The sequence below is a fragment of the Saimiri boliviensis genome, chromosome 13 (genome assembly GCF_048565385.1).
Source record: "Saimiri boliviensis isolate mSaiBol1 chromosome 13, mSaiBol1.pri, whole genome shotgun sequence".
Lineage (NCBI taxonomy): Eukaryota > Metazoa > Chordata > Mammalia > Primates > Cebidae > Saimiri > Saimiri boliviensis.
Window position 1 is genome coordinate 110,098,228 of NC_133461.1, and position 26,017 is coordinate 110,124,244.

At 40.1% G+C, this 26,017-nt stretch overlaps 1 protein-coding gene across 2 annotated transcripts in view; it reads left to right on the forward strand.

The window, feature by feature from the left end:
- Window positions 1-26,017, forward strand: part of CSMD1 (CUB and Sushi multiple domains 1) — a 2,098,967-nt gene that overhangs the window by 911,865 nt on the left and 1,161,085 nt on the right. The gene's annotated exons all lie outside the window — the stretch shown is intronic.

The following is a 26,017-nucleotide window of genomic DNA, read 5'->3' on the forward strand; positions in this document are numbered from 1 at the left end:
GCTGATGGGATCAGAAACCTTCTTCCCACCTGCGATTTCAGTCCCTTTTCTCTCCCTAGTCCCTCTTAGGCTGTAGACCTCATCACCTACTAATACACAACAAATTTGGTTATTTATCATTTCTTAAATCGTCTGTCTGCGTCCAGTACAAAGTAAGCTGCATGAAGGCTAGAACCATCTCTGGTACATAGTTTACTCAATACAGAGTTATTTAATGAATAAATACATGAATAATGAATGTAACCAATGTCCATGCTTTTTCCTACAAATACTTTCCAATCAACACCTTCTTATTCGTAGTTATATTTCTAAAGTACATATAAACTCAGCATAAGAAAACATTTCAAAATTCTTACAAGATTACGGTCACTAAAGCAATGAAATGAAGTTAAAATGAAAATTCTACCTTATAATTGAATAGGGCCCTTGATCCATACTTAGGGCTTCTGTTGACATTCTGTGAGCTTTTCTGCCCTTGGCATCATCTTAGGATGTATGTCACCCATGCAGTGGATAGCTAATTTTCAGTGGGACGTTATTAGTAATTGTGTATTACATGTAGGGAGCTAAGAACACATTAAAACACTCACTTGCTGTCTTTACTTTAAATTTCATTGCCATCTTTAGTTGGAATTAGGCCCTTAGCGTTTCTATAATGTAGTTTTTAATTGAATTGCTTTTTAAAAAAAAATGTGCAAGTGTCCTATTATGATCGAATTGTCATCAGCTATGAGCAAACATGTTTAAACTACTGTTCTGTAATTCTCACTCACAGTGGGATTGATCTTAATGGATGCAAAGGAAAAAAATAATACCCAAAAATGTAACGCTAAGCACTCAGAGGCTTTGCTCTCAAGAACACATTTAAAGACATTCTTGGTCAAGGTCACCAAATAGCCAGCAGTTCCCGGGGAAGGGAAAGCGGACTGTGCTTTTGCTGGGGCTCTGACCTAGTTCCTCCCGGGACTGCTGCCGGCTGCTCTGTGAAGCCGCGTGTAAATGCTGCTGGTTTACTAGTCTGTGGCTCAGCTCTTTCCCGTATATGACAAACCGGTCTAATTCCAGACACTCTCTTTCAAGCTGTGCTCATGTAATTATTCAATTAATTCATTTATTCAACGTTCAAGAAAAAAGTGGCTTTGAAAAGTTGCAGATTTAGGGTGTGGGAGGGTGGGGCCTCAACCCGTGAAAGCAAGAAGAATGATAGAGTCAGATACATTCAATTCACATATCCTCTGTGTGTGTGTGTGTGTGCGTGTGTGTGCGCGCACGTATGTGTGTGTGTATGCATGTGTGTAGTACTACCCTATGCGTTTTTTACACTGTGCATTCTTTTATTATTATTTTTTTTATTGCACTTTAGGTTCTGGGGTACATGATAAGATCACGCAGGGTTGTTGCATAGGTCCACACATGGCAAGGGGGTTTGCTGCCCTCCTTCCCCCATCACCTATATCTGGTATTTCTCCCCATGTTATCCGCCCCCCCCACACACCCCCTGCTGTTCTTCCCCTAACGCCCTCCACAAACTGACCACAGTCTGCGATGCTCCCCTTTTCTGTGTCCACGTGTTCTAATTGTTCAACACACGCCTATGAGTGTGGTGTTCTTAACGCCTTTTGGATTCTAAGTGCTCACATGCAGAACACCAGTCCTTGCATCTGGGTGCTTAGGACCCAAAACAAGAGCTGGAATGAGATATGTCTTTATGTATCTCTAGCTGTATGTGTATCTGCACATATATTTACACACTCTAGGACCATGGAAAATCAACGAAATTCCAGTGAAAAGGCCAATAATTTGCTGCAGATGAGGGACTGAATCAACACTCAGTGTGGGTCAGGTCCATCTTGACCATTTGTGTGTCTTGAAGGAGACCCCATTGCGATAACTGAGCAATGCCCAGAAGGGCCAGGTTGGGGCAGGGACAGACCTTGCAGGGGCAGAGCTTGGGCATTCCTAGAGCATCTGGAGCTCTCGCATCTGCAACGCAGGGTTTCAGGAGTGACTGTCGCAAGAGAGGCCGAAGCTGTTTGGTCCTGGGAACCTGGAAAGAATGAATATGAACTGCAGGAGACTCTAGCACCAGACAACACTACCAGGGAGTTAGTCCATTTTATGAAGAGGCTGTCATGGAATTCACCCTTTCCATCATTCTCTTTTGAAGCAGGTAACTTTTGTAACATAAGAAGCCTTGGCTTTTTGTACCATCAAGTCTGAGATAAAGGAACTCTTATTATGGATTTTAAGCGTTCGCTCCAGTTTATAATCATGTAAAAATGTGGCATATCAGGTATCTAAGGAGACATAAAGATGCTTAAGACTACATAAGTGTTTAAATGAAAATATCTGAATATTAATCAAGCAATATTTTTTTCCAATATCAAACTCTGATGCAGTCTGTTTTACGTGTGTATGTACATATATAACCTTTTTTAAAAAAACCATGCAGGTGTTATGATACCCTTTTTGAACAGAGAATAAAGCTGCTAACGTTGAGAAAAAGTAGAGAATTTGACTAATGGTTCTCTCAAAGTCCCTGGAGAGCTGGAATTCAAAACCAACTTTTTTCTACTCTCGGGAATATTGATGATCAGTGTGTCTATATGCACACACACACATCATACTGTCAGCATGAGCTGTATACATATCGTGTATACATACACATTTATATCATACCATACACATATATATCATGTATATATATACTGATCATCAATATAGATTTAAGATAGACTGAACAAGGAAAATGTGGCACATATACACCATGGAATACTATGCAGCCATAATAAAATGACCATTTTGTGTCCTTTGTAGGAACATAGATTAATCTGGAAACCATCATTCTCAGCAAATGGACACCAGAATTAAAAATCAAACACCGCATGTTCTCACTCATAAGCAGATGTTGAACAATGAGAACACAGGGACAATAGGAGGGGAGCATCGCACACTGGGGTCTGTTGTTAGGGGGTGCTAGATGAGGGACAGTGGGGGGTGGGGAAAGTGGGGAGGGAAAACGGGGAGAAATGCCAGATATAGGTGACAGGGGGTGGAGGCAGCAAAGCACCTTGCCATGTAAGTATCTATGCAACAGCCCTGCCTGATCTGCACAGGTACCTCAGAAACGAAAGTACTATAAAAGAATAATTATTATAGATATTTTTTTCAAAATTTGTTGTTAGAAAATGCTGCTATTACTGATTTTGTGCTGACTGACTTACAGTCATGGCTACTCTGTAAAATGACTGTTACCTCATGTTCAAAGGTAGAATCCGCTTTACAGACCTGTCTGGAGCTCAAAACCAAGGGCAGGATCCGGTAACATACTTTTATGACCTGCTGAGTCAACTGACAATATTAAAGAGTAAAAAGTTTAGAATATAATTATTTTTGTTTGCTGACTCTACACCTGTCAAAGTTGTTGGGGGATTTGTCATTTGTTTTTGAAGTAAATCAGTGACGTCAGCACGCAGCACTTTGCTGTAACCTTTAGACTGCAGAGTTAAGGGCGCTGGTTCTCGGGATAGATTCCTTCCTGATTTGAAGCAGTATATGAATGCAGGCTGCACAGAACTGCTGCAGCAGAAAAATCATCTTCCTTCTGTTGTCCTGGGCGAATTAAATTCAAAAATATCTGCTTCCAATATCTTGTCTAAAATCTTTTAGATACATTTTAGCAGAACATCATCAGTAAATGTCCTGAATATTGCAGTGTTTAAGGTTTTGTAGAAAAAGAAGTTTAAAAAGCCAAGAACAGGGGGCATTTGAGTAGACATGAGTTACATGAGATTAAATTCTTTCGGGCCTGGGAGTCAACCTCCTGTGATAAGCTGACATTTCAGTGACCGTAAGCCTCCCCATTGTCATTGAGTTTTGAAAGAATTCTGCCCCCCTAGTGACAGATTTGATATCTGTCTGAAACTGACCAAGGACTTTCTTAAATGTATTATGACAGAATCAGGGAGAACGTTCTCCACGGGGCTTAACCTCATGAATTTACCAATGTCAAATTTGTCTTCTAAGGAAAAACAAAGCAAAAATTCTACATATTGGATTAAAATTAATAGAAAAGGCTAAGGTCATGATTTTTCTGATCTTCCTTATAATGTGTAACTTATAACATATCTAAAAACAAAACATTACAGAAGGGCAAGGAGCATTAGTCCTAAATGGCAAAAGAGAGAATAAATAATCGAACACAGAAGAAGAAATCCAATAAGTCGTTTACATGATTTGAGGTTGGGTTTTTTTTTCTTATTTCTTACTCTTTCAATGAGCATTACTTCAGAAGCGAGTGCAGCACAGGTGAAACTTGCTAAAATAGAAGACCGACTTTGGATCCTGCAATATCTGAAACAGTAATCCCTTAGCTATTGCAGAGCTCTCAGCCCCTAACACCATAGGATTCAGGAGTCTCCCTTTCTCTATTAGAAGCACTAACAGCAAGTCTGCTGGGAAAATGCTGTACATCATTAGGAAAGATAGTGGCTGTTCACAAGATGACGGGCAATTGCAATTTGAATTTTTGGATTCAATTCAGAAGATGTGCAGAGTGAGTAATTCTCCGTTCACTTTGAGCTCACAGACTTCTGTACCCAGAAACTGCTGTCCTAAGCAAAAACTTTCACTTATCATTGGCCCAGTTTGCTTTTTTTCTCTGCATGTGGTTTGATAACTCCCTCATTAGGTTCCCATCGCTTTCACAAATTTAACATTGCTTTTGGAAAGACTTTTAAAATGAGCCAAGGGACTTCAGAAGATCTGCCAACATTTGGGCTGAAATTTTTCTTTTCTTTTCTTTCTTTCTTTATTTTATTTTTATTATTATTATTTTTTGAGTTGGAGTCTTGCTCTGTCTCCCAGGCTGGAGTGCAGTGGTACGATCTCGGCTCACCGCAACCTCCTCCTCCCAGGTTCAGGCGATTCTCCTGCCTCAACCTCCTGAGTAGCTAGGATTACAGACACGCACCACCACTCCCAGCTAATTTTTTGTATTTTTAGTAAAGAGGGGTTTCACCGTGTTGGCCAGGATGATCTCTATCTCTTGACCTCATGATCCGCCCACCTCGGCCTCCAAAGTGCTGGGGGATTACAGGCTTGAGCCATAAAATGTACTTTTATAAAATTAAGAAATTCTCTACATATCCGTTATTTTTTAGCTATGTTTCCTGGTTACTGCAGGGTGACTGAGGCTGACTGCAGCATGGAGACCTTTTGTTCGGACAGTGTCGGAGCAGAAGGGTAACTGAGCTGCTGGTGAAAATGTTCAGCCACCGGCCAACCTAAGCGGGTTGTCGTCAGGGCCCCAGACGGACTGCAGTATTGGCTAGGTCTGCCCGTATCCACTGTCTTTCCTTCCATAGCTGTTCAAGTAAAGCTCTTTATCATGGAAGTTTGGAAGAACACCAAAGTATTGCACTGAGTTAACCTCAGGGAGAAGAAGAAAACAACACCGAAAAGAATGCCCGAGAATTGATACATGTATGCAGGCACAAGCGAGACTTGCAGGCAGCATAGAGAGGTCCTTGAGTCTACTGCAGAGTCCCTTAAAAGATGGTATTCGCTGGTTAACCAGGTAGATGTAGAGTTCTTAGCCCAGAGCCATCTCTGGCCTCATCTGCCTTTGCATCATTCTGCAATCACAGGCTGCATGGATGGAGACTTTTCAGGACTGCGCCGTTCGGGGTTCAGTCTTGTGCTGCTGGAGTAATTGCAGAGAACACTCTGGGACCTTAGCAGTTCCACCTTCAGAGACACCACTTTCTCTACTTTATTCCTTGGGTAAATGGAGGCTTTCTAACATATATTTTTTAAATCTCCGAGGCTCTTGCTTTTACAACTTATATATGTTTTTACTTTTAGGTTTGTTATTTTTTGGTGCCATACTCTAAATATAAGACTGGTGGTTTTATTTATGCATTCCCTTGCAGCTCCCTAGAGCAGCGGTGTGGAAGTTCATGAGGGAAAAATATAATAGTCTCCCAGTGTGAATGGCAATTTCAACACCCCTTTTCCATCATCAAAATGACGGACATCCTTATCACCATGGACACTGTATATTTTAAGCTCTTACTACCTGCCAGGTGATGCTATTCACCATACACATTCTTTGATTTGATCCTTCCACAATTCTACAATATACCCATTTTTTATCCATTTTATAGTTGATGAGACCAAGGCTCAGAAAATTAAGCAGAATTTGGAGACTAAAGGAGAGTGCATTTGCTGCTGCTGTGTGCAGGTCACAGGGTAGTTGGCTGAACAGGTGCAGGGAAGGCGGGAGGAGTGGAGTGGTGGAGGATGCTGCCAGAATCTCGAATCATGAGGCATTCATGGGGTAAACGTTTCATTTGGTAAAAGATACTAATAAGATACAAAGAGGGCAAAGAAAGTACAATTAATTGTGTGCCTGCCATTTTCCTTCAGTATGCTAGACGCTATATAATCTCATTTAATCTTCACTGTACACCAAGGTAGTGGTAGTATATGCCCCTTTTATCAGACATAAAAACCAAGTATTAGAAAAAGTAAGTAATTTCTGCAGAGTCACAAAGCCAGTGAGTGGGAGTCTGGATTAGCTCAGATTTCTTGGATTCTAAAGTGCATGCTCACGTTAACTATATTATGTCTTCTTACGTAGGTCATGAAACAAGAATGAAAATAAATGAATGACAGTTCAGACAACTGTATTAGGAAGTAAAAGAAATGAGTATTCGCTGTCTTTTTTTTTTTTTTTTTTTTTTTTGGTTAGAAAAATCTCCATGCCTGAACTGTTTCTCAGTACAACTAAAACTTGAATAAATGGAAAAGAAGGATGTTCTAAGTGAGCGATATGTGGGGACAATTAGGGATTTAAAATGGACTTCCCAGTACTATCATAAGGGAAGTGTCGGGGAGATTCTCTCAGGAAGAGGTTCTAGTTTGACGGTGGGGGAAAAAGCAAGTAAGGTCTCAGAAGGAAAAGGGATTTTGTGTGTTTTTATTTAAATAAGTGGACTGCATTGGTTTATTCTGAACCCAAGAAAATAAGGGTTTTTTGGGGGGGAGGGGAAGGGATGGTTTTGAAGAACAGTTTGGATGATATATGCCATGCGTTTATTGAAAAAGGACTTAAGTGTGTTTACAAAGAGGCTCATCAGGGCACAAGTTGTAGTGAACAGCTTTGAAGGCTGCAAGGAGCACCGTGGAAGAGGATTGCTCGGGCTTAGGAATGGTGAATTAGAGCTGAGTGGTCTCATGCAAGGGTTTAGAAAGCAGCTTAAGGTAAATGACAGGAGTTGAGGTGTGATTACCAGGTTATGCGACTGAACAGGTGTTGAAAATGGGAGGCATTGCCGGGCGCGGTGGCTCAAGCCTGTAATCCCAGCACTTTGGGAGGCCGAGGCGGGTGGATCACGAGGTCGAGAGATCGAGACCATCCTGGTCAACATGGTGAAACCCCGTCTCTACTAAAAATACAAAAAATTAGCTGGGCGTGGTGGCGCGTGCCTGTAATCCCAGCTACTCAGGAGGCTGAGGCAGGAGAATTGCCTGAACCCAGGAGGCGGAGGTTGCGGTGAGCCGAGATCGCGCCATTGCACTCCAGCCTGGGTAACAAGGGCGAAACTCCGTCTCAAAAAAAAAAAAAAAAGAAAAAGAAAATGGGAGGCATTGAGTCTAGGTCCTTCATGTAATTCAGTAGAGTTTATAAGGATAGAGGTGGCAAAAGTAACAGAACAAAGATGCTTGAAGAAGGAGGGAATTAGACATTGTGTGTGTGTTTGTTTATATGTGTGTATTTCTGTTTATGTGTGTGTGTTTATATGTATTGGCATGTTTGTGGGTGTTTATGTGTATGTGTTTATGTGTGTCTGTGTGGGGGGGTTTATGAGTGTGTTTGTGTTTGTGTGTGTGTGTATATTTATCTCTGTGTGTGTGTGTGTGTGTGTGTGTGTGTTGAGATAAATAAGACTTATGCATGTTTATGAGCTGAAAGAAAGAATCCAGTGGTAGCAGAAATTGAGAAAAAAGAAAAACTCACAAAAATAATGTCTAGAATGAAGAAGAAAAAATAGATCGGTCGCATGCATCCATATTTGTTTTTAATTCAGATGAAGGATTCCTTGTTTTGAGTCAAAGAGCATTCATTTGTATTCTCACCTCTTTGAAAATTGTAAAGCAGTTCTAATATTTTTTCTATATTGTACCCCAGTCTCTAATACTGGTTCTGATCCACACTTGGTTCTCAGTGCATTCCTGGATGGGAATAAATGAATGGGTGAACAAGATTGATGACTCAGCCTTAGGGATGAGAGGAGACAATTTTTCATGACGTTCTCTTTTTGTTAGTAATGACTTCAATTCTATCCCCGTCTGACAAAGGACACCAGAATGGATAAATATTGCTGAATAGAAAGAAACTTAAGTAGGTACTACAGACATGAGAACTTTTGTTTGCCATAGAGAGTAGAAAATTAATAACCACCAATAATAAGAAATGTAGAAATGGGATATTTCACTACCTTCACTTATTTGAACCTTTCTTAGAGAGGGTGTTGAGTTCTCAGTCTTTAAGGCCAAATCCATTGACTGATCCACTTTCTCAGCTCTTTGTGGTTGACCTTGCAGCTGAGTAACCACCCTAAAACTCAAGCCCAGAAACTAGACAACTCCAACATGTAACAATATGCGTGTGATGCGTGTTGCGCATTTTATGTCACATGACCCTGAAAAGAATGGCAAACCTGTTTTGGAAAATTAAATTTTATAGAAAAAAAAATAGTGAAGATCAACAGTATTACGAGATGTATTATTTCTCAGTGTGATGCTTTATGAAGATCTTGTTCCAAATTACTTGCATTTTGTTCTAATGCCATTACCTCTGAAGCACACTGTATTTGTTGTGATATATTTCGATTCTATTCAAAGGATGTGTATAGAATTATGTTGAAATTAGCTTTATTCTAAAGCTGCAAAACACGTTATTCTCATTTACAAGGGTTTTATATGAAATCTGATTAGTGAAAGATCATCTTAATTTAGCCTTTGTTGCTGAGATATTTTATTTAACTAGAACTTTAGGTGAGTATTCTGTGTTCCTGGACAAAAATTATTTGAACACATAGGAATCACTCTTTAGAAAGTTCATTTCCATCTGATTCAGAATTCTCAAAAATAAGAATATATCATGTTCAAACAAAAATTAATTTCACCTTCAAATTATGCTGTCTTTCTCCCAAAATTTCAGCTGATGAAGCCCCGTGGACAGACATCGTCACACAGTGGTGTAATAGAACATCATCTGAACACCACACAGGGCAAACATAACCCACGCACAGCATTGTTAATCATGCTAAAACTAATGTTCATATTTACCCAGACTTTGACAACTGCATTTAATTTTTTTTCAAGTATTCACCTTATGTTGAATGTTCTTTCTCAAGTCCAACAGCTAAAATTCACCATCTCAAACAAAGAACATCTTTTAAAGTTTTGTACTTGACTTCCTGCATTGCAGATAGCTTATCTCTAAAATAAGTTAATCAATCTGGGTGTTACTAGGATCATTCCTCACTGAGTTATCCTCTGACTTTCTGTCTTGAGATTTGAACACACCAGGAACCACAGGCCGTTCAAAGGGAATCTAAATCTTCTTAATTGGCATGAATTATTACAACCTCTTCTAATGATAGATGCTTTATTTAGCATTTATTTAAACATCATTCACGTGTGGTGTGTTTCATTCTTATAATAACGGTGTCAGGTAACCATTCTTCCTTTACCCATTTTATAAATGTGCCAATTGAGGCAAATTAAAATAAGTGTTTCAGTATCACCCATTTTAAAAGATAGGGCTTAGACTGTAATCTAGTTTTCTGATTTCCAGTTCTCTGTACTACAAAATGAATTTATCTTCTTCCAAGCTACTTGATTCATTCATTCTGCATTTACTTACTGAGCATATATAATGGTAAACATGACAGAAAGAAATGAATGAATAGCTCATTACAGCTCAGAGTGCAGAGAGGGGAGGGTACAGCCATGCTTCTTTTTGTAGTACATAATTAAAGAGCACACACATTTGTGAATGAGGCATCACTTAATTTTTAAAAAGATGGGGGTGGAAAAGTATTTTTCAAACATTTTTTTCTCTGCTCATCCCTTTGAACTGACCCATTGGCTTACACATCTAAATGGCTTTTGTTGTTAGGGTGTTTCTCTTGCAATTATGTATAAAATTGAGGCCACTGAAAGCTTTAAAATTGCAGGATGGCTTTGTGGGAATTCTCTACCCGAGACACACACTTCCATTAAATATATCAAGAATGCCAAGTCACAAGACAACATCAGAGTACAACCCAGAAGAAGTGCCTCCTACATTGTAGCGGAAAAACTCACGCAATGTTCTTTTAATTTTCTCAGATGATTACATATGAATGAGTGAGTGACTCTTTGGGGAAGCCTGTATTGGTTGACTTATGTACACACTTAAATGTCTTAGTAAAGACTTTTAAGATACCTTTAATTTTAAATGATGGAATTACGTGATACCAGCATAAGAAAAGTTATCCTTCTAGGACATACATTATCAATCCTTAAGAAAGGATTTTAACTTTCTCGGTTTTCTTTTATAATCGTGGGCTCCCTTATAATTAAGCTTATGGGTATTGCTTCAGAGGTTCTTACATTTTGTTTGGGGATCATCTGGTTTGCAATTTTCTTCACTGTTTTCACTCTATATCTGGATTAGAACCATAGGCAGCCACTAGGCCACGTCTGGAAGCTCCACAGGGAAATCCAGGCTGGTCCTATTTCTAGGGTGTTTGCTCTGCAGGCAGATGTGGTGACCCCAGCACAACGGTATCCCCAGGGCCTGCTCGCTGTCAAGAGCTAGCAGGGAAAGTGGGTTGCTTTTTATTATTATGGTTCTTAAGAGTTTCTTCTCAGTGGTTCCATTTTGAAGAGAAAAATAAACAGAACTGATCTCTGAGTCAGCCAGCCTTCACCTATTATAGGACATCCAGGGCCCTGGACGTATTTGAGAAACCATGCAACAACACTCTTGTGATAACATATAACATAAAATGACACTGTGATTATAGGAATAAAACACATCACACATTATGGCCATGAATTATCATCATTTACTATGTTTCCGACCACCTTGGGTTTTTGGTTAAGAAATATTTTGTCCTTCTTTTAAGCATGGATTTTTTTTTAATTTTTTCTTTTGAGACCGAGTTTCGCTCTTGTACCCAGGCTGAAGTGCAATGGTGCGATCTTGGCTCACCACAGCCTCCGCCTCCTGGGTTCAGGCAATTCTCCTGCCTCAGCCTCCCGAGTAGCTGGTATTACAGGCACGCGCCACATGCCCAGCTAATTTTTTGTATTTTTAGTAGAGACAGGGTTTCACCATGTTGACCAGGATGGTCTCGATCTCTTGCACTTGTGATCTACCTGCCTCGGCCTCCCAAAGTGCTGGGATTACAGGCGTGAGCCACCGCGCCTGGCCAAGCATGGATATTTTTAAGAATGATATCTTTAAGTTACTAAAACAAAAATGCTTGTATAAAAGGTTTTTTGTTTGTTTTTGTTTTTGTTTTTGTTTTTTGAGACAGAGTCTCGCTCAGTTGCCAGGACCAGGCTAGAGTGAAGCGGCCTGATCTCAGCTCACTGCAACCTCCACCTCCTGGATTCAAGCAGTTCTCCTGCCTGAAGCCTACCAAGTAGCTGGGACTACAGGTGTGTGCCAACACGCCCAGCTAATTTTTGTATTTTTTAGTAGACAGGGTTTCACCATGTATAAAGATTTTACTCTTATTATTCATAGTTTAGATTTCAACACTTAAAATTTTTAAATAGGTTCCATTGCAAAAACAAATGAATAAACAAACATGCATACAGATACACACAAAATAACTTATAACTGAACTCACATAATAGGATTATTTAGAACAATAAAACTACATGACTTGAACAAATTAAAGTATGGATGCAACTCCTGATATCTTATACAATCTTTTAATTTTACAGGGATTGCCTAGTTGTTGAATGTAGATGTTTTTTGTTTTATAACACACGCTGCTGTTGGTTTCTTTTTTTTTTTTTTTTTCTGTCTCTCCCAAATAAGTGTACTCCTAGTTATTTAAAGTTTCTTGTTTACACTGATACTAGTAGACATTCTTTCCACTTCAAATTTCAGGAAATAGGAAAAACAGCACAAAAATACAAGATGTTCAAATGGCAAGAAAGAACAACAGTCTCTAGCTGCTCTACTTTTATTTATTTATTTGACTTATTTGTTTTGGTTTTCTGTATCATTCACGTACAACCAAGCAATGCAGGAAACTGCTAGTGTGGCAAATATTGTATCAGGCAATAACAGAATTGATATGAAAAGTTACGCATATTGATACCCTAGGAGGAAACTCTTAGGGAACAGGAAAGCTCTTCCTGAGTTAAGGAGACGAAGGAAGTGGTAAAGAGACGGTTTGTGTTCCTTGTGGCTGTCCGCCCCAGGGATGTCCCAGCGCATCCTGCCTCTCTTCCTCCCAAATTCTTTCCAAAGCTGTCAGGTCTTCATGTCTCCTCTGCAATTACATCCATCCAAGCTCTTGTTAGTCCAAAGCTCAACTACTTACATGACTGTCTCAACATCTTTGCTGCTACGGTCTCTCTGCTTCTAGTCTACCAGTATAATGTCGTATTATTAAATATTTCATTCCTTATCGCCCCAATCCCAGTTCAAAACCTTCAGTGTCTTTCCCCATGTCTCCATAGTATCCTCTTCAAACTGTTTGTTTGTTTGTTTGTTTTGTGGGGGGGGGGGGGGTGCGGTGGGACAGAGTCTCACTCTGTTGCCCAAGCTGAAGTTCAGTGACACAATCACAGCTCACTCTAACTTCCGCCTCCCAGGTTCAAGCGATTCTCCTGCCTCACCTTTCTGAGTAGCTGGGATGACAGGCAGGAGCCACCACGCCAGGCTAATTTTGGTATTTTTAGTAGAGACAGGGTTTCACCATGTTGGTAAGGCTGGTCTCAAACTCGTTACCTCATGATCCGCCCGCCTTCAGTCTCCCAAAGTGCTGGGATGACACGTGTGAGCTACCAAACACACTACCAAGCATTCTTCACCTTTATTTCCCTGCTGAGCTTTTGCTGCCTGGCAGCCTTGTTCATGCATCACTCCATGTGCAGCGTTAGAGCAGCATCTCACTTGCATCATTCATCTTGCTGGAGACGGAAGCTCCACCCTGCTCTCGGTCTAGGAGCCAGCATTTCCTCTCCAACTCTACATGCATCTGAAATGTGATCACTGCTTCCAGGTGTGTGTCCCCAGACACAGACCCCTCCTCGGAGCCACACAAGCACAGCGCAGTGCTTGATTAATATTTCCGTCTGGGTGTCTACAAGAAACTCCCAGGGACGCTATTTAATCCTGAAAGTCAGGTTCCTCCACCCTGCATGGTTGCTCCAGCCTTAATCCAGGCATCATCTTCCATACCTCCCTCTACCTCACTTCCCACAGCAAATCCACGCACCTGTCTGCCCAGCCTCGTCACCATAGCTCTCAAAACCAAACATGACTCTCCCCTTCCCCTGTTCCCCATGAGTCCAGCTCACAGTCAGCTCTGGCCTGGGTTACTGCAGTTGGCCGCTGGGTCTCATTCCCTAACACCTGCCCCAATAGATCACCCCTGATTTACAAAGAGTCACCTTGCCCAGGTTACGAGGGCAGCTACTGCAGTCAGGCTGATACCCAGATTTGTCTCCAAAGAGTGTGCACCACACACATGTGCATGGCTGCGTTTCCCCGCCCCCATCAACACATACACGACACCCCAGGAGGCACCGTCTGATGGGGAAGCTGCTTTTCTCCACTCACACGGTGTCACTTCCACAGGGTCCTTCACACCAGGTCTCTCGTGCATTCTGTTGCTTTTTTTTTTTTCTTGTTCTTTGCCTTTTCTTTTTCTTTTTTTGAGATGGAGTGTCACTTTGTCGCCCAGGCTGAAGTGCAGTGGTGTGATCCGGGCTCACTGTAACCTCCGCCTCCCGGGTTCGAGTGATTCTCCTGCCTCAGCCTCCCGAGAAGCTGGGATTACAGGTATGCACCACCACACCTAGCTAATTTTTGTATTTTTAGTAGAGACGGGGTTTCACCACATTGGCCAGGCTGGTCTTGAACTCCTGACCTCATGTGATCCGCCCACCTTGGCCTCCCGAAGTGCTGGGAAAACAGACATGATCCTCTGCGCCTGGACTTTCTGTTGCTTTTCTTTTAAAACTCTACTTTCTCCTCTCAATCATAGTTGGCTTTAATTTGATTTTCAAATAGAGAAAAATGGATACTGATAGTCTGCCGCTTTTATTCAATATGATGTTTTTATATAAAGCAGAAAACTCGTAATATGTAAAATTTCACTATATTCCTCTGAATCATGAGCTAACGTAACATCTATGTAACTTCTATTTAATACCTCAATTCATATTCAAGGAGACTGCACTAAAAATTATATGCTTCTGTTGCCTGTAAGCAACCTGGCTTTCTAAAAATCATGTTAAATATAAAACTTAACTTTCGGGCTGGGCGCGGTGGCTCAAGCCTATAATTCCAGCACTTTGGGAGGCCGAGGCGGGTGGATCATGAGGTCAAGAGATCGAGACCATCCTGGTCAACATGGTGAAACGCCATCTCTACTAAAAATACAAAAAATTAGCTGGGCGTGGTGGCGCGTGCCTGTAATCCCAGCTACTCAGGAGGCTGAGGCAGGAGAATTGCCTGAGCCCAGGAGGCGGAGGTTGCGGTGAGCCGAGATCGCGCCATTGCACTCCAGCCTGGGTAACAAGAGCGAAACCGTCTCAAAAACAAAAACAAAAACAAAAACAAAAACAAAACAAAAACTTAACTTTCATTATTCTCTTACATTTGTATTTACCTTATGGAAATTAAAAGTTGGTTTATTTAAATTGTGTAGGATAAATTATTTTTTCATGTAAATGTGATTTTTAAGCTTAATTAGCAAAGTATTATGTAAATATATGTAAATCATACTTTAAATATTTACATAATGTGAAACTTCAAATTTTCTGTTTACTTGTTAATATAGACCTGCAAACCATCAATATGGCTTGTATAATTTATGGCCGGAGATTTTAGGCACAAGTGCCTTTGATTTAGTTATGCGGTTAAAATAATCAAAACAGAACTTGTTGGAACTATGCAATAGCCAGCAAGGCACAAATATGTCCACAGCATTCCTCAATGGCCTTTGCTTCGACCCACAGTATGTACAAGATAACTCCCCACACAGAGAGAGGGAATGACAGGAAGAGAAATAAAGGGTACAGCGAAATAAATACAGAGAAAACTTGTGTTTTAGAAAGTCCAGGCATAATTATTTAAATTCCACTTAGAATGATTATTCAACCAGCAAAGTTGAATAATCATTCAATAATCATTTCGACTTTGATCAAGTTAAAAATATTGATCCATTAAAACGGATTCCATGAAACAATACAAGAAAAGGAAAAAAAGTTATATTTAAGGAAAATATGGAAGTTTAAAAAGTTGTCAAAAATACTTTCAAAAATCACATTAAGAATTAAATATTCACAAGTAAAAGGAACTAATGAATTCCGTTTGGAAATGATTTAATACATTCTATATTCAAGTCATTCTCACAATTGCTTAAGATGTTATGCTAATCATTGGCAGTATGAAGAAAGAGAATTACATTTCTTTAAAATCATTTTCCTAAATCCTTCCATTGATTTATTTAATATACTTACTGAAACTTAAAGGCTATATGCTTAATTATCATTTTACCGAAGATAAGAGTGTCCTAATATGGCCGTAATGGAGTGTGATGATAGGCGAAGCACAGCGCCTTACCTTGGAGAGGTGGCAGCTCCGGTGGCCGTGATGTCACGTGCCGATCCTCCTGGAGCATCAGACACAGGTGAGGCAGAAGCCAGGACATGGGTCCCTCGGCTTTCACTTACTCAGTTGATTGGAACAAAGTAATGGATTTCCTGCATGTTTCTGTTCCTTTTCTAGAATGACCTTACATTGTTATTAATAAATGTCTAAATTTCAATGGATTTTGAAATTGCACTCTTCATGGAATTTACGTAATGTTCTCTTAAGGAGAAAGTATTTCTCTCAGGACAGTCTGAATGATGTCACTCTAAAGCTTCTAAGTATGAGTAGCAATGAAAGAAAATCGTCCCCTTCCCAGAAATATATGCTAAATATTATTATATAAAGGTAGCTTCACTTTTCAGGTGCATAAAATGTCTTAGCAGAGTTTCGTAAGACCCTTTTCCTCGATGCCGTCTTTCAACAGAGAACTGCAAGCATTAAATATTTAAAAATCAATGCGGTACTTACTATACAGAGTCTAATTTTGTTAAAATTCTCTTGTTTCGTCATTGCTAAGTAATCCATTTCGAGAATAAGGCCCCTTCCAGTATTTCACCAACCTTGTGACTACTAGTTAAAGTATAAAAAGTTAAATACAGGGTACATTGATACACGCCAGCACGCCAAGAGAGGCCTATGCCTTTGTCAGCTTTCCTAAACATTTGCAGATGTCAGGGAGTGAGCACTGACTCCGGAAGGGCTTGCTGTGGGGTTCTTTCTCAGATTGTTTTCTTGCTGCTCTGTGTGCTGTGTATGTCCTGCACTTGCACTGCTGATGGATAGAAAGCAGTGGTGGCCCTCGTTTGCGTTACTGAATGCCAGCTTTAACATAATTATCTTCCAGCAATGCGGCATGTAAGCAAATAATTTTGTTGTTTGTCCGACGTGGGGCAGAAGTGCAAAAAATAACTTGAGTAAAAGAAATTCAAGAAGTTCTTTAAAATTAATTTGTTTTATCTTTACTACTTTTCTTCCATGGGTATTTGAAATTGAATGATGAAATCATTCTAACTTCAGCAAAATATTTAATAAAATTGCAAATTTTATTAATTTTTTTTTCTTCTTTCTAATGTGTATCCTCATGATTCATTCTTAAGATTGCTCTTGGCTGGGTGTGGTAGCTCCCCCTGTAATCCCAGCACTCTGGGAAGCTGAGGCAGTCAGATAACTTGAGGTTAGGGGTTCGAGACCAGCCTGACCAACGTGATGAAAACCCATCTCTACTAAAAATGCAAAATTTAGTCAGATATGGTGGCTCGCATTTATAGTCCCAGCTATTTCGGAGGCTGAGGCAGAAGGACCTCTTGAACCCAGGAGGGGGAGGTTGCAGTAAATCAAGATTATGCCACTGCACTCCAGCCTGGGTGACAAAGCAAGACTCCATCTCAATAAATAAATAAATAATAAAAATAAAAAACACTGTTCCTTGCTCCTTAGTAGTAATGTAGGCAGTATCTATTAGCAAAATAGTTATGACATTCCTTTTCCAAATATTTATATTTCTTTATTGTACTTGAAGAATATGTTCTTTAACCACCCATCAATGAATTATAAGAAATTATAATCCACTATTTCAGTTTTTATATATGTTGGTTTAATATTTAAAAGTTATTTAAAGCTCTACCAGAACCTACTAGAGATAAAATTAAGAAATTGATGTACTTTCTTTTACTTCAGTTTTTAATATAATATCAAGTTCAGGGACCTTCATTTAAAATTCTGGGAATTCATGCATCAGACTTGAAATTTAAGTCTACACCCCTTAAGATTTTTCTTTGTGTTGTAAAAGATAATGTAAGACCTGAATAGGTGAACAAAGCTTTCTATGAAGCAGTACGAGTTATTTCTAGCTCTCTGTTGGTTTTATATTTTAAAACCTTCCCATTTTTGTTCTTAGAAAAATTAAACACATCCAATGAAGACTGGGGTGTTAATTAAAAGGAGAAAGATTGGAAAATCTGACACTTTGTAATTTATTTTTAATGCATGATAGAAAAGGACTCATTTTCAATGTTTTTCTTTCTAAATGATATTGTCTAGTTGCTTTAAGTTTCCTTCATTAGAATGTCAACTGTTTGACAACACGGTTTAAGTGATAGCTTCTCAAAAACAAGCCAAAATTATTTTTCAAGACAATTGGGTACTGTAATCAAAAGTAGAGATTACACTCGAAACAGTATCAAGCCAATTAAGATTGTATTCTATTAATGATGAGCTTCCAGAGTTAAACAAAGCAACAGCTGTATTCAAGTGTAAATGAAGTTTTGCTCATTCTAAAATCCCCATGTCCTATGGCAAATCAGTATCAAATATAATTCCTTCACAAATGAGGCTAGCAGAGGGGTAGGTTCGTGTTATAGCCACATTCTGTCTGAAATTCAGCAACGGATTCAACAGTAGTACATGGAATATTCTTCTAATGAAAGAGTTTAAAAAGTAGAGCGAGTGGCATTATTCCAATGAACAAAAATAGCCCCCAAACTAATGAGTGATGTTGTACCAATAATAATTACAATAATCTTGAGGTAGCTTTCTCTGCTGAGCACATTCTATATGTTAAGCACTTAACTAAGCTCATTTAAAAACATTTCTTCCTTTATTGCTTATAGTAGTACACATAATATTATTATCCCCGTTTAACCTTTGAGAGAGTAGGTATAATAACCAAATAATGAAAATCAGAATCCAAATTGCATTAAATCACAATGCTATAAGTCTTGAATATGTGAAATATGTCCCTTCTTTATATGGTTCATTATCTTTTAAAAAAACTATAAAGAAGACATAGAAATGAATAAAAAATAAATAATGCCCAGAGAGCTAACCATGTGATATTTACTAATTTCCTTCTGAGAGCACCTTTGAAAACATCTTCTCAATAAAAGCCCGTGCTTTCTCCCGTATCAAGTTCCCTTCCTTCTTCTGTCTGATCAGTGAAACTCTGAGACACATCTCCAATTTGGCCAGCACCCTACTAATTCCTGGAGAAAATGTGCTGAGCCAGATGGACATGACCCGTGTCCTTAGGGAACTTATAGGTAATAGAAAAGGCAGGCAGCCAAACAGATTGTCACCATAAAGAGCGGGGAATGTGATGCCAGCGATGTTTTGCTAAGCTCTGCCATCCCTGGGAGGATTGTCTTCAGTTTGTCCAGTACTGTCTGTCAGAAGCTCTGGTGAAAGACCAGGAAATCTTCTCTACAAGAATAAGGTTTGAGACCCTCGGCAAGGCGATCTCTGCGCACCAAAGGAGCACAGAGCAGGGGTGTGTGACCCTTCACAGAACCCGGAAAGACCTGGGGCAGGCGGGCGCCTTTTAGGTGGATATGAAAATGATTCGTGGGAGGAAGATTGTGGGTCCACAGTGGTGTTATAGAAACCAGGAGACAAGGGTTTCAGAGGCAGGGAGGAGTCCACACGCTGAGGCCTGGGTGTGTTTGGTCTTGGAGGGCGGGAGTTGAGGCTGTTGGAATGAATGGTGGTGGGATCTCCCCTGAGAGAAGTCTCCGAAGAGCTGTGGGGTTGGGGAGTTTATGGCAGTGAATTGAGGAATGAGCTGACGTTGACGACATGAAGACAACGGGTTTGGGTATTTACCCTCAACTGTCTGGCCGGGAAGGGTAGACAGAGAGAGTCAGAGTACACGTAGGAGGCATAGTCTCAGGAAAGGATATTTATTTCTGAGGTCTGAGAGATTTCGTTTTGCACCCTAACCAGTGACGTGGGTTGAAAACAAAGAAGGATTTGGATAAATAGTGAAGGGGGGGTAATGGTGGATGGATGAGGAGAGACGGAGGCTGTGAGAAATCGGGGAGGCTGGAGAGGAAACCCTAGAAAAGCTGTGACGGACCAAGTTAGTGCCCTAAATGTAAGCTGTTTCCCTCTTCTGCTCTGCAGAGCCGATGTGCAACACCAAACGTGAGCCTCTGGTAGTGCAGGCCTCGTTCAGCAGCCGCGGAATTGAGAAGTAGGAGCTGGCATGGCTCACAGATGCACTTCTCAGCTTCTGAGAGCCAGGAAGGCATCGAGACCAGGCGTCCGTAATGAACAGGTTGGGCATTAAAAGCAAGGGGAAGAAGATTAGTATCTTTTCTGGAAATGGGCAGAGACCTCCCCAAAACCCCAGTGCTGCCATCTTTGGTCTGTCTCCTGGCTTCCTGCGGTCATTGTCATGGTGATTGTCAACGGTCAAGATGCTGGGGGAATGTCGTTTATCACGGAAATGTGATTTTAATAAGGTAGACATTCTTCAGAGGTCAAGTGCGCTGCTCTCTTGGATGCCACCAGTCTTAGCCTGTTTGGTCACCAGGGGGAGTTTTGACCTCAGGCGTCCTTTTTCGTAAAGATGAGCAGCGTTAAATGGGGTAGAAATTCACCTTGGTCGTGTAAGGTAGGCATTATTAAGCTAGGCAACTTATTTTTATTTATTTTAGTGTTTTCTTCCCTTAAAGACAATATCAAGGAGATAATATAGAAAGAAGATCGAGAGAAAGGCAGACACAGAAGAAAGGGTGCAGTTGAGAGAGTGGGAGGCAAGATGCCAGGCAGAGAGGTGAAAAGAAGAAGGAGCAAACGCAAAATGGGTACGTGAGAATGTGAGCATCTGAAGCAGGCATCCCCAAACTTTTTACACAGGGGGCCAGTTGACTGTCCCTCAGACCGTTGGAGGGCCGCCACATACTGTGCTCCTCTCACTGACCAACAATGAAAGAGGTGCCCCTTCCTGAAGTGCAGCGGGGGGCCGGATAAATGGCCTCAGGGGGCTGCATGCGGCCCGCGGGCCGTAGTTTGGGGACACCTGATTCTGAAGAGTGAAACATTTAGGAGCAAGAGAGAGACACTGAAAGCAAGAGAGATAATGAAACCCAGAGTTTAAGTACAGAAATTATAGACAGAGAAAGCCTCACCTTGCTTTTTGACACCAAAAGGGATTAAAATAACAGGTTTAGGATGGGCGCGGTGGCTCACACCTGTAATCTCAGCACTTTGGGAGGCCGAGGCAGACAGATCACAAGGTGAAGAGATTGAGACCATCCTGGCCAACATGATGAAACTCGGTCTCTACTAAAAAATACAAAAATTACCTGGGCATGGTGGTGAGCGCCTGTATTCCCAGCTACTCGGGACGCTGAGGCAGGAGAATTGCTTGAACCCAGGAGGCGGAGGTTGCAGTGAGCCAAAATTGCACCATTGCACTCCAGCCTGGCACCTGGTGACAGAGCGAGACTGTCTCAAAAATGAAAAAATAAATAACAGGTTTAGATGCAGGTGTGTTGGAAAGAAAACAGACAGAAGTTGGGTAGTTTCTCCTTAACATGTGGAGAATTAAGAGCATCTGATGAAAATGCATTTTTAACCTAACCTATGCCTGTTAGGTTGTGTTCTTTGAGAAGCGAATTCAGACTTGGAGGTTGACTTGTAGGTGCTTCCTGGGGACTGTGACTGGTCCCTGGAGAATCACCTGCAGGAAGGAGAGTGAGCAAGATAAGGTAAACCATGAACCTATGGCAATGGTGCCCTTACTGTTCCTTGGGAGCTCAGAGCGAGGTCAGCTGCTAGGATGAGATGCCCTGAACTGACGTGAGGAGAGTGAGGCTTTGTTCCATCCCCTTGATCTCCCCTCACTCAAAGACTGAAGGTCAGTTTCTCCAGGAAGACGGGCTAAGCTTGGATGATGCAGCTCTCATGGGCTAGGCCAAGGCACTTACTGGGGAGAAACTTAATTCCGTGAAATACTTATCATTAACCCCCATTTGTAAATGAGGAAACAGAAGTTCAGAGCAATCTGATAATTTACCCAAACCACACAGCTGGTCAGTGGGTTTAAGTAGCTTCAACCCTTGCCTGATTGTTGCCAGCATTTACTTTCAGTTGACAATCGTATGCCAGGAGAGCTGTGATGAAATTTGACAAGGATGCTGGCAAAGTTTTCATCTCAGACTGAGAAATTCATTGCACAAGATCAGTCATTCAGTTGAAAAAGATGTAAGAATTAATTGACCAGAAACTCAATAATACTTGTCAACGTGATCTGTCTACTTGGGTACCTAAAGAAGTTCATGCTGCTTAAATACTTGATGAATGAATGAGAAAGAATGAAACCTCTCGGTGCGTTAAGAAAAGCCTGGAGTCTGCATTATACTTTGCTCAAGGTTAAGCTGCACTGGTAGGGGAGATTGAATTTAACTCTGTGGGCCCTATTTTAAGAGCTTGACAAATTGGGATTTGACCATTCAGTTTTGGAATGAGTTGGAATTCCATGGCAAGGTACCATCAGAAGGAATTAGAGTGTAGTAATCGTAGTCTCCTAAGAAAATATGATTTTGAAAGTGATTTAGAGTTGTGTCTGCCTATACTGAAATTTTATTTTCCTTTCGGATTTCAAGTTTGAGTATGATAGAATTAGTGCTTAAGTGAAAAGTCCCCTGAACTTGTGTTTGATGACTGTTTCTGTGGCCTCAAGCAAATCACTCCCTCTTAGAGATCCTCCGTGTTACCTTTGTTCATGAAGATGTACCAGAAGCGTGATGCAATATTTTCTAGCTGTTAGGGTTTATTATTTGAGTAAATAACTTATAGACATTTTTTGAAAAAAAAAATTCAATTTAAATATAGCAATAACATTTACCTCATAGAATAACTATTAAGAAAAATGAGATTAAGTATGCAAAACAAATGTTTGTTGATAGATGATTGCTTCTATTTTTTATCGAATTCAGAACACCAGCTTTATCGGTCCTTGCTTCTCTATTGAACTGAAGTTTTCATTTCAAGGTAATTGTAGATTCACCTGTACTCATAAGAAATAATACAGAGCTCCCTTCCGTCCTTACCTGATGGTAGCATCTTGCAAAAACACAGCTAGAGTACAACAAGAAGACAGCCAGGATACTGACATGGATACCTTGCGGACACAGACCTTTTCTCTGGCTATCAGCAAGCCTCATGGTGCCTTTACAATAAACATATTTGCTCCCTTTCACTTCAGGAAGCCACACATCTTTCCTCCATGTTTTCGATGATGGCATTTCCAGAATGTTTTATTAAAATGTGGGGATCATACTGGAGCGTTATCCTGGAATCACAGTGTTTAAACCTAGGGCCGGCCTTGTTCACTTAGGTCAGTTCCCTTGAGAGTCCCGCAAGTTGTTGCCAGTGCCCATAGCTTGTTTCTTTCACTTTCTTCTCCCTAGGCTTGCCCAGCTTATTAGGGTTGCAAAGAACGGATTGGATGAAATCTGTATTAGGAAGGGGTTGGAGTATCCATGGGGTTTTAACCTATCAGCAAACGTGATTTCAGCCGCTAAAAGTCATTTTCTAAACAATCGAAATCACCAACATGTAAAATGACAGGTTTTTGGAGCTTCTTTAATTTAGCCTTTTTTTTTTCCTTTGAGTTGTGAGATGCCATTCATTTTGTCCTGTTCCAAGAAGCTTCATTAAACTTTCTAAGTAGATAAAGCTGTTCTTATTCTATGCACAGATACTAGGGGAAGGAGCTTGGCCAGGGTCCTTAAACCAGTCAGATGATTTATTTCCGGCTGGGCTGAAGTTGCAGGCACCGCTGCCATCCTCAGCAGAGTCTGTAATGGCGAAGCCTCCGAGACAGGTGGTATCTCAGTCTCAGGGTTGTCCAACCGGTTGGACAAGTAGTCTCTGATTTGTAAACACGTTCACTTCAATCGGCAACGTATTGCTTATGAAATTTAATATTGATGGGTAGTTTCTGTAAGGAAAAATCTAAATTCCCCGTCCTGCACCTGCTGTGGTTGTATGGCCATCTCCGTCTGCAGGTGCTTTCCTAGTTACCAATTTTTGTGGGTTTTGTAAATTTTTATTTTTAAACTGAGTGTATGAATTTGCATTAGACCGTGCCTTTGTTCGCCTTCAAGATGGAACAGAGCTGTCTTGGGGACTGGAACTCTTGCTCAGCAGCACTTGAATGGACATGCTATATAAAAGCCATATGCTTTGGGTGGGGGTAAGAGAGCAGTGGGGCTGCTCTTTCTGTAACTGCTGACTGAGGCCTCTTTGCTAGTGCTGTCGCTAGTGGTGTTGCTGATGTTATGCCTTCAAGTAAGAGGGCGTGGCAAACTCTCAGAGGCCCGTTTTCACTTTCTGTCTCCGACCAAGGTTTATTAAGGAATTGAGTTTCTAACGTCCTAAAAATCGTCCTTTTCTTTGAGGAAGTAAGGAAAAATAAAGACAGGAATAAAACGTTAGAGGGTTAATGAAAGCTGTTTTAAATGATAGAGCAATTACAACAAAATCACCTAAAGGGTTGAAGTGAAAATGGGATTAAAATTGGGAACTTATAAAATTTAAATGTCATATTGGTTCAAATTTTAGATTATATCTGTGGTTGTAATTTTTTTTTCTCTTTTAACAAACCAATATTTTTTGCCATTGTTTTTCCATAAAAGTTAAAAGATTTCTCCAATTGCTTGTCTTTTCACTTTTATTTACATTTTGTAGTAATGTATTGCTACTCTACAGAGAAACACTAACTAAAAAATTAGGGGAAAATGTTCCAGATACATTTTAAAATTCCCTGTATTTTACTTACTTATTTCTTCTGCTCTTATAAAACTAATTTAGACAGAAATTAAGATCACACATAAAAAATATAGTAGTTCTACTCTTTCAAAGACAAATACTACTAACCATTTGCATATACTGACCCATTTGATTTGCTAATTTTAAAGGATTTTTTTTCTTCTCAGCTCATAATGAAGAGTGGTCTGTAATTTTGTTTGTTTTTCTCGCTTTCATTTTTATTTTATTTTTTGTTATGTCTTTGACACACTTGGTTATCAAAATTGTATTAACCTCCTGAAACTACTTGGCCAACCTTTGCCCCTTCTCTATTTTCGTAAAGATTTCTTACAGTACTGGGTTTTGTTCTAGTTGTTCTTAAATGTTTGACAGGATTCACCAGTGAAACCATCTGGGCCTATCATTTTAACTTCAGAAAAGTTTATAATATCAAATATGAAATTATTCTTATAGATCGACTCAGATATTCTATCTTGTGTTAGTTTTAATAGGTTGCAATTTTCTAGGACTTTGTCCATTTTACCTAAGTGGTCATCATTTGGGGGGAAAATTTATTCACAATATTTCTTATAATCTCTTTAATGTCCTTAAAAATCTATAGGGATTTTACATCTTTTATTCCTAATGTAGTTAATATGTATCTCTTCTTTTTCTTGATAGATCTGGCTAAATCTTTATCAATTAATCTTTCAAGCAAAATGCCTTTGGCTTTCTTAATTTCTCTATTTGTCTGCCTTTTAAAATGTTATATATTTTTTTTCCTATAAACTTCCTGGGGCAAGATCTTAAATAATTGACTTTATATGGTTTATCTTGTGTAATATGAGTGTTTAAGCTGCAAACTGTCCCATGAGCACTACTTTAACTGATTCCAACACATTTTGATATATCTTAATTTTATAATTATCCGGTTTGAATTTTTTTAACTTCATTTGTACTAATTTATTTGATCCATTGTGTATTCTACAATGTTTCGCTTAGTTTCCAGATATCTGAGGCCTCTAAAAGATATTCTTGTTACCTTTTCATAAGTTGGTCACAGAAAATATTCTTTAGAATTTAAATACTTTGGACTTGTGTTCCATGGCTAGCATATTATCTGTTTGAGTGAATATCTCCATTTGTCCTTGAAAAAATCATGTATTCTGCAGCTGTTGAGTATAGTGTTCTGAGTCAACTAGGTCAACATGATCACAGCATTGCTCAAAACTTTTATGTCATTATTGATTTTCTAACATTGCATCACAACTTGGTAGCTGCAAACAGTGGTAAATGCTAGTTCTCTCACACCGTTTATTGAATTCCGAGCTCAGGAGTGGCTTATCTTGCTGGCTGTGGCTCAGTTTGTGAAGAAGTTACAGTGAAGTCGCTGGCTCAGGCTGCATCATCTTGACCTCGGGCGAGAGGACCCGCTGCCCAGACGGCCACTACATGTGGCTGATCACAAGAAGCTGCAGTTCCTTTCTGGCGGTTGGCAGGGAGGCCTCAGTTCCTTGTCACGTGGACCTCCCTGTAGGGCTGCTTGAGTGTCCCCATGACAGGGTGGCTGGAGTC